Raw genomic sequence first — 9,114 nt, 5'->3', positions numbered from 1 at the left:
GGGCGTTTAGATCTTCACAATCGCGTACAATCAGATTGCAAACTTGCAGATTACCCAAAAATTGGTTAGTTAATTATACATTGGACTCAGGATTGGTAATCTTTTCGACACCCTGGCCCTGCACCCATCCAAAGCTAGTTCGCAAAATGTGCCAGAGTAACATGAATTTCCTCAATTTCGGCAAACACCTGATTCCATTCTTGCACAAAAGTGAGGAACGCTGAGAAGCACGTGAAAATACGAACGGATAAGCTAGGTTGAAGCAAGCATCGGATGAGCCGCAAGGCAGTCTTGATGGCTGCGTCGTCAACGCATAAATAGTACTTCAGCAATCCGCAGTGTTGCCCAAATAGGGCGTCTATTTTCGCGCTCACGAGCATGGCATCACAATGTTAAAGTTGCATGCGGAATACGAAAACACAGTGAAGTGCTAAACTATAACGCTTCGCCCTGCCGACTGAACTAGCAAGCCTGAACGTGTGTGCTTGCAGAAAACTGGCAAAATGACGGAGAGGAGTGAGCTGGTGTGCCATGTTAGGTGGAATAACAAATAAGCACGTGATTTGTGCCCAGCTGTGTCTGGTGAAATGGGTGGAAGTAACAGCTCAACACAGGCATCTGCTAGTGCATTATCAGGTTGGTTTGACGGCTAACCCAGAAAGCAGTCGATTGTAAAACATTTACACATCCTACATCCTACGAGGCATCAATCAGCGGAAACCACATTGGCGAATCATTACAATAAATGTTATGCTGCCACAACATGGTAAATAAATGACGCGCAGTGCAGCCTGCTATTGAACCTACACATCTGTCACGAAGACTGAGGTACTTATATGATAAATTCGCGTACCTTATAAAAACGCTTTGAGCATTGTGTTAGCAACGATTTGACCACAAGCCGAATGTCTAGTATAAGTGCCGATCTACGCAGCTCACAAAGGAATACTTCACTCTGTGGGCAACAGTGTCAGTCGTTGTTGTGTCGACGGAATTCCCATTTGTAGCCCACTTTATTAGAACCACATTCGCGTTTGCAATTGATTCAGGTACTTCAAACTACTTCATTAGAGTTCCTAGTATCCCAGCCCCTCACATATCAGCGGATTAACTTGGTTGTTGGTGTTCCCGATCGAGCAGTTCATTGGAATTTCAGATCGATGTGCGTGCTGACAGCGCAACAGGTGTTGCAACCACCAAGAGAGAGAAATGGGTGAGAAAACGGTGGTTGTATAACGTAGTCGTGAACTGAGTATCATTCTCACTTCTTCACAGAAAACAACACTTTACATACACACGCGCATTCAACTGTCGTTGCTCTATTATCCACCGCAATTCATCAGGTATGGTAACTTGCCCACCAATTAAAAATGACTCGTGCCCATGAGTCTCAAAATACACTACAGGTTGCCGAACTGTGATGCACTAAAACGGTTTAGACCACAGCATTTTACATGAAGCCTGCTTGTAACTATTTTGATTCTCTGATAAGTCAACCAATCGTATCAGCTTGAGTTGAAGCATGCGCGCGTGATTCCCGAAACATTCGAGATGAATTTGCTTCCTAAGACTTAAAAAATATTGCTGCCTTTTACCAATGATAGCGAAAATGCTGCCGTTGCATGCTACGAAAATGCTTCTGGGTAATTCGGAATACAAATTTGCCTGTGGGGGACTATCGAAAATCACATTCCGTTTATTCTTAGTCTTGCCAACATAAGAACAATTTGCCATTATGCATAACATGGTGATATTGTGGCAACTACAACGCTTTGATTTTACAATGGCAGATATCCCTTCTTGAAAGTGAAAACCAATTGTGGTAATCGAATTACTTGCCGCACAACAGACCACAACAAAACGCTCTTCACCGCTTACCAGTCACCCATTTGGCAAAATTTGGAATGAGTCTCAAGCTTATGGATTTGTTTTTAAGCTCCATTGATTCTGTAGGAAATTAGACCTGTGCTGGTCATGCTTTGGCTTTGGGCCCATAGATAGAACTGTAGCTTTTTTACAATCTGTCATGCCAAATTTGTCAAAAGCCCAACAATCAGTGACTGATGCAGGTTGTGATCAAAGTATCATATATTGGAATGCTGCCATTTATTCCAATTCCGTGAAATCAATGATATTCCTGCAATCAGAGTATTATGCAGGCTTAGTACTAGGGAAAGTGAGTGTGTCAGTGGGCTGGGATACTGTCACGACGACCAAACCTAGACTAAGGGACCATTAGTCTCCTCAACCATAACCTTTGGCTCAAAAGCCCAGCCGAATGGTGTCGTCATTCGGCGGAAAATGCAAATGCATTACCATTTCTACGGAACAAGTCGCCACATTTTCTAATTGGTAACCTGTAGGACAGGGAGACTGTGTTCGCCAGACTTTTAGACACTGACAAACCTGGTATGAGAGACGTTGAGCGTGTCGTGGATGTAATTCCCAGTGTAGCATATTGGGCTAATGGGGTGCGCAAATCGTCACACCACGGTAATTCCAGTCTCTTCGTGACGGCAAACCATGCGCACGCTCTTACTTACGAAATAGTTATTAACCCCGTAACAACGGCCTTTGGGACAAGTTTGTTCCAATCCACTGAGCCTTCAGTTTGACATTAACCGACCTGGCGCTCCGCTGCAATTTCAGTTGGTCCCTTACACAAGTTCAAATACTTCATTAACGGTGTTCGTTCTGCCCTCTGCGTTAGCTATATCTATCCATTGAAAATATCCTCGAAAACTAGCGTCCCTGCAAAAGTGCTAACAGTGACGAAACATACCATATTTACTCCACTTTTAGTTTTTCCACATTCATCTCTATTTTCCTTTCGGCGACCCTGGCTGTCTACTCAGCGCCCAGGGGAACTAACTGCGAGCAACAATTCCGCAGGTTTGGTCCAAGTCAACTGGTTTCATCTATGAACTAATCGTACCTAATTCCCCATTGTTCTAGTTGTTTTGGGCTCTTATAACTAGGATGCCTATTCAGGTGGTAGGCGTGTACTCTCCACGCCGTTGTATTGTTTCCTGCCGCGTTCGGGTAGCAAGCCGATCATGCCTCAACTGGCGCGTTGCCCACACTTTGGGCTATAAACCTATTGTTGTTATGCACAAAGCATGAGTGCTACCTAGGATTTGGAAAACCGAGCATGTAACGAAACTAGAATTTGCGATGCTAATACTGTTTGGCCGCGCAACTCGCAGGGGTTTCAGACCCATTTGGGGAACGGGCAATGCGGATAATACAGCGTTATTGAGTCGCCAGGCTTGGGTAACTTTATTCTTTGCAGTGAGAAAGCGGATTGAATAATAAAAACTGTCGTAGATCCGGCCTGCTGGTTTCAGGTCATCCATTACACAAACGCCAGCAAATTATCATTTGTGAAATGTGAATCATCTTGCTAGTTGACAGAGTGTGTGAAGATTAATCCAGGTAGAAGAACCTGGAAATTCTACCGCCAATTTATTTAGTTGTGGAAGCAATTCTCGCAGCAAATCTGTCGGTGCGGTGGAAAAGGGTAAATATTTGAAGAAGTCTAACTATTGGCGCTGCGCAAAGCGGAAGTCGGTAGAATTGTTGTGCTATCTGCTTGCTACGAAATCAGTAGACTACTTGATTGCAGCAGACGTCGGTGTGTGTAAACTACATATTACTCGGATTCAATGTAAGATGATTCCAATCGAACTGCCGTGCTCATTGGACACAACAGCAGCCATCCTTTGGGAACTGCTGTTCAGTGTGTAGTGTGTTTAGTGGATAGTGCGCGCATTTAACAACAGGTAGGTTTGCGGTCCGAACCCGCCTGTGCCTCTCGACTTCTCCTGTCTAGGCTTGGGCAAATTGGCGGGATTTCAGCCCTCGTGCTTCATTCTGGTGGCACGACAGTTGACAAAAATATTGCTACAGCTGAACGAGGAGAACGTCCTTCACATTTGCAAGGCATTTCTACCTGTGTCGTGTCAGTCGCTTGACGAAGGTAACCTCCATCTGGTTTGAAGGAAGCGATTGTCACGCCAATCTGCAACACCGTTGACTGACTACCGTCCGGCAGTTGCAAGACTATTAGCCTCACTAGTTTACCGTTCAAGGTGACGAAACGCATCCTGATTCGAGCCATTTTAAATCACCTTATTACCAACTACTTGGTGTTATCAATTCAACCAAAGTCCCTCCAAACCGTTCTTGCCGTACGAACATTCCCGTATTCATGGACAACACATCCTAAGCAAGCGAGTAGGGACCCATAGGAAACGCCACACGTTTTGATTTCTGGGTGGCATTCGAACAAGTATCACATGTCCAGGTGCTTCATAGACTCCATCACCATAAAACCCAAGGGAGAATTCTACAATGGATCAAGACTTTCCTGTCGGACAATAGGATTAGGCTCGACCTACTATTCTCCGGCACCGGTCACCATTGTGGTTCTCCAAACTCTGTTTTGGGAACACTTCTGTGTCTGATCCGAGTCAACAAATTTCCAGACGTTGTTTACAAGTCAGTTGTACAGCAATTAGAGCGCAACTGTACCGACCGGTTGGTGCGTGGTTAAGCCTCTCGACTTCTTCTGTCTAGGTGGTAAAAGCAACATTTTAGTATCACAGGCCACGTGCCTCCTCTGGTTTGCATGGCAGATTGGCACCGCAAGAATGTTACGCCTGAAAGTTTTTTGCTTTATGTCTAACTGTTGCAGACGACTTGAAATCCTGGAGTTCAAATCCCAGTGCTCTCTACATGGATTTGGACGCTAGAAAGCAGTGGTTGTTGGGTTTGCACCTTCATCTGAGTGACGGAAAATGCATCAATATAACATTCGGAGGGGACAGTAAGCCGACTACCTGAATCTGCTGACAAGTTTGTCTGCGCCAACTGCCTCTAAATTAAGGGTGCAATGCCTATCGCATCTGAAAACAGAGCCACCAAAAACGAAACCAAATCCCGTCAGAAATACCGGTGTGCGTTTTTCACTTTAATCGGGATACTCGACGCGAAACTAGGGCTTCGTTCTAAGGTGCTGTATGATGCAAACACAAACAACGCAGCGAACTGGACTAAAGTTGATAAAGAGCTACCTTTGCTGAACCTGTACCTTACGCCATCCATCTGGCTTTTGAAGATGAACTGAGCCGCTACAGTGGAAAAACCTGCAGTGAAGTGTGCCTCACCGGTCAACCGCTAGGAGGGTATGAGAGGGTCAGGGCGGCCTGGATGTGACCTTAGTGCGACCCGACAGCGCACTTCGCCATTTGTGGGGATGACATCGTTGTGTATGGCGACTTCAAAATAAAGCCCCTCGCTCACTTCAGCTACTTATTGAGGCGTTTTCAGGTAGCTAGCCTAAGGATAACTGAAGCCAAGACACAACTCGCCCCACCTTCGCTGACAGTGTTCTGGCATCAATGGAGTCACGGGGAGGTTAGCGCACTTTCAGAAAAATGGCCAAGATGTGTGCCTGTGCAGTCCTCATCCGAAGTGATTCCCACTTCAGTTTCTCAGGCGGGCGGCATATTATAGCCGGCTCGTCAAGAATTGGAAAATGACGGCTTGCTGGCGGTAAGTTCGGGATAACAAGGGAAGTACATGAGGCCTTCGAAGTTGTGAGCAACTGACCCCCAACCGTCCAGGTTCGGAGCGATGTTTACCGTGGTAAAGGGCGCTAGTGGCTTCCACAAAGTGAAGCACAAAATAGATGAATGAGGTCTTCCGATACGCTGGCCGCCTCTTGACTGACACTGAGCAGAAGTACTCAGCTAAAAAAACAGTAATTAGCGAATTGTCTGGGTCCTGGATAACTGAAGGCCATACTTGCCGGGACAAACGTTTCATGGAAAGACCGACCACAACTCCCTTGAGTGGATCAGTTTACCCGAAGATCCGCGCGGAAAGACCGCGCGCAGCAAGCCATAGTATCTACTTCAGCAAACATCTTACTGGCCTGGGATTAGAGGTAGGCTACTAAATCATGTGGTGGCCTGTGGACAGGTGATACAATACAGGCCACTAACCCTATGCAACTCATCTATGTATAAAGTATCAGCGAGTTATTATCGATTATCTTGGCGGGCCGGTGATAACTAGGAAACATCAATATATCGCTGTAATCGCAGACACCTGTTCAGGTAGTTCGAAGCATCCATCTCGAATCAGCGATCCGTGGAGTGGTAATGCAGGACAACATGTAAAGCCACGCAGTGCAATAAACGATCCTGACGGACAAGAGGCCCCGTTTCCTGGGCGACGGGTTTAGGATTTGATTGCAGAGACTGGAAATCAGACCGCTAAAGGCGGCACCATAGCACACAAAAATAAAGAAGGCTGGGGAACTTGAGTAGTTCACGGCCATGTCGAAGCTACCCCCTTAGTCAGATTAGGGATGAAGTTTTTTACGGAACTTGTGGAAACGTTCGGTAGGTAACCACGCTCAACATCATGAGGATTGAATTATTGGCTGTTGGCCAATTCAGGTGAATTAGAAGTGAGTTTTAAAATGGTCATAATGTTGAGGGGAAAAGATGCTAGCTAGCAGCTTCGAAGACCAAAATGATTTGTGGTTTCCCAATTTGGAATATGTACTAACAAAGACCATTTCAGATGGCTTTGGCTTTCTTCATTAAAATGAAATGTTACTTGAGATACACAAATACCAATTTTCGTATACGTCGATCTTTCGTGTCTGCGCGTAACCCAAATAGTTTATCCGTGTGGTCAAGTTAGCAAACATAGTACATGAAAATATTAATCTACAAGCCACTGAAAAGACTGGGCCCAAGCAGATGCACAAATTCAGCGTATGGAACAGTTGAGATTCGTCGGACCTCACGTCGCCCTGGAGATAGACAAAAAGTGCCAAATCACATATCATATGTTAGAGTAAACAAAACTAATTTTTTATCATCCAAGCATAACTTCCTGAAAGGCGCGTGAGAATGCGCTTATTCGTTTGTACGGCCAGCTTTGAGCAGCAGTGAGAATTTTCAAGATAACTTTTCCTGTAAACATGACAATGCTAAGTTTTGAGAAACCTTAGTGTGGGATTGAGAAATAACGTATAATGCCTTCATCCTGGTGCATTCAATAATTTAGTTGGGCATTCAATGAGAGAAATTAGAGAATCGTGACGGAAATTTCTGAAGTGAGTTGTGGCAACATATATGAACATGTAGCTCAGGATTCAGCCGACTGGTGGTCACACTAATTCGGAAAATTTCTTCAGAATGCAACTAACTGCTGAATTATTGCGAAAAGTATTTTCCAAAACCACGAAATACGAATATTCCACCACGTTCCACATTATCAGCGGAAACACGCCATCCTCTTTTATAGTCGACTTTCACCTTGATGAGATGATGCAAATGCCGTTCTCCAGGTTTGTTGAGCTAAATGTGTTTGACTTGGTTCCGGCAGATCCTTGCCAGTCTCAGATAGTAAAACGTTTTCAGAAGTTTCGGTTGTTTTCTGTCTGTACTAGGGGTGGTTGAGCGCGCCGCTTAGCTGAGGGATGTGCACATTTGTTCTTACGTCTTGTTTACTCATCCATCGTTCCCATACCCCGCGAAGATTATGGAGATAGCACTATCGACCCTGCACTCGTCTTGTTGCAGGTCAATAATGCTGCTCACCCGATCGCAACATATTTTGCTTTTTTTCTACACCATCATTTATCAATGTATAGAGTCCAGCGCACAATGGCATATTAATTGATATTCCAGGATCTTGTTTGTTTAATGGAATCACTAAATTTGACGGGATTAAAACGTTTCTCGTTGTTGTAAAGCTCGACGTAATTATCTACTTATTTGAAGGCAGGGAGCAAGCCATGCCAAACGAATACAATCTCGGCTCTGTGCAACTTAGAAAATTAATTGTGACTTCCCGAATTTCGAATAAACCCAATGTGTAATGTGCTTGCATTTACGTTTCATGACACAGGGGAAACCTTGTGACTTGTGACTAGTGAAAAATTAATGTTAAAAAAGGCAAATGGGATCACGCAAAACCTGACGTATTATAGCACTCCTGGCAGACTCACATGCGGCTCGAGTTGCGCCGCAAGTATCGGTAGCCATGATCGGCCTAATTTGCTGCTTTAATCGACCGCCAACCGAAATTCTATTTCAAACTTTCATGCCATCCTCATCATTTGTAATACTTCCAGAGGTAATTGTGTACTGTACCCAGTGTCCAAATCGCCTTCCACATTACATACGAGAGTGCGCAAATAAATGATGGTTAGATAATTATACCTTGAACGCACAATTACTAATTTCTTCGACGTTATGATCCCCGCCCCCATTTCCAGCTAATTTACAAAATGTGCCTGAGTAACATAAATTTCCTGAATTCCGGCAAACACCTAGGTTACCTTATATCTTTTTACTCTGCCGAAAATTGAGGAATATTGAGAAGCATGTAAAAATAAGAACATTAATTGACAAAATCGTGGATGGGCTGCAAGGCAGCTCTGATAGCTACGTCGTCAAGTAGTACTTCAGCAATCCGCTGTGTTGCCCAAAAGGGGCATCAGCTCTCCCGCTGATGAACAGGTAAGCTACAATTGATATTTTGCGGAATACGGTGATGGTTTTAAAGTTTAACTACCTTTTGTAGCCCAGTTCGAACGGCGGTCATCTAAAATAACCAAGGAGGAAATATTGTTCTTTGAATTTGTCAGGTGGGTCCACAGTATCAGTCTCACACGACATGGTGGTACGTCCATTGAGGACTATGATAATCAATAACTTGGAATAAATCATGATAGGTTTTGAGAAAACGGTTTGCCACAATGTTGATCAGTGCGCCTGATGCTCCATTTGGCAAGCAGCATATCCATACGCATTGGCATCGCAATCTTAAAGTTGCATTCGGGATACGAAAACACACTGAACTGCTAAAGCAGAGCTCATCGCCCTGCCGACTGAACTTGTGACGCTGAACGTGTGTGCTAGCAGAAAACTTGCAAAATCACGGAGAGGAGTGAGTTGGTATGCCGTTTTAATTGGAATAAGAATTGAGCACGTGGTTTGTGTCCGGCTATCTTGTACACGTGACACGCCAACATTACCGTGCGGCTGCATTTTCTGGCACTCCGCCTTTGGAACAGTTTTCTTGGAC

This window comes from Opisthorchis viverrini (genome assembly GCF_000715545.1).
Source record: "Opisthorchis viverrini unplaced genomic scaffold opera_v5_403, whole genome shotgun sequence".
NCBI lineage: Eukaryota > Metazoa > Platyhelminthes > Trematoda > Opisthorchiida > Opisthorchiidae > Opisthorchis > Opisthorchis viverrini.
The sequence above is the reverse complement of the archived record's forward strand: the minus strand, read 5'-3'. Positions refer to the sequence as shown.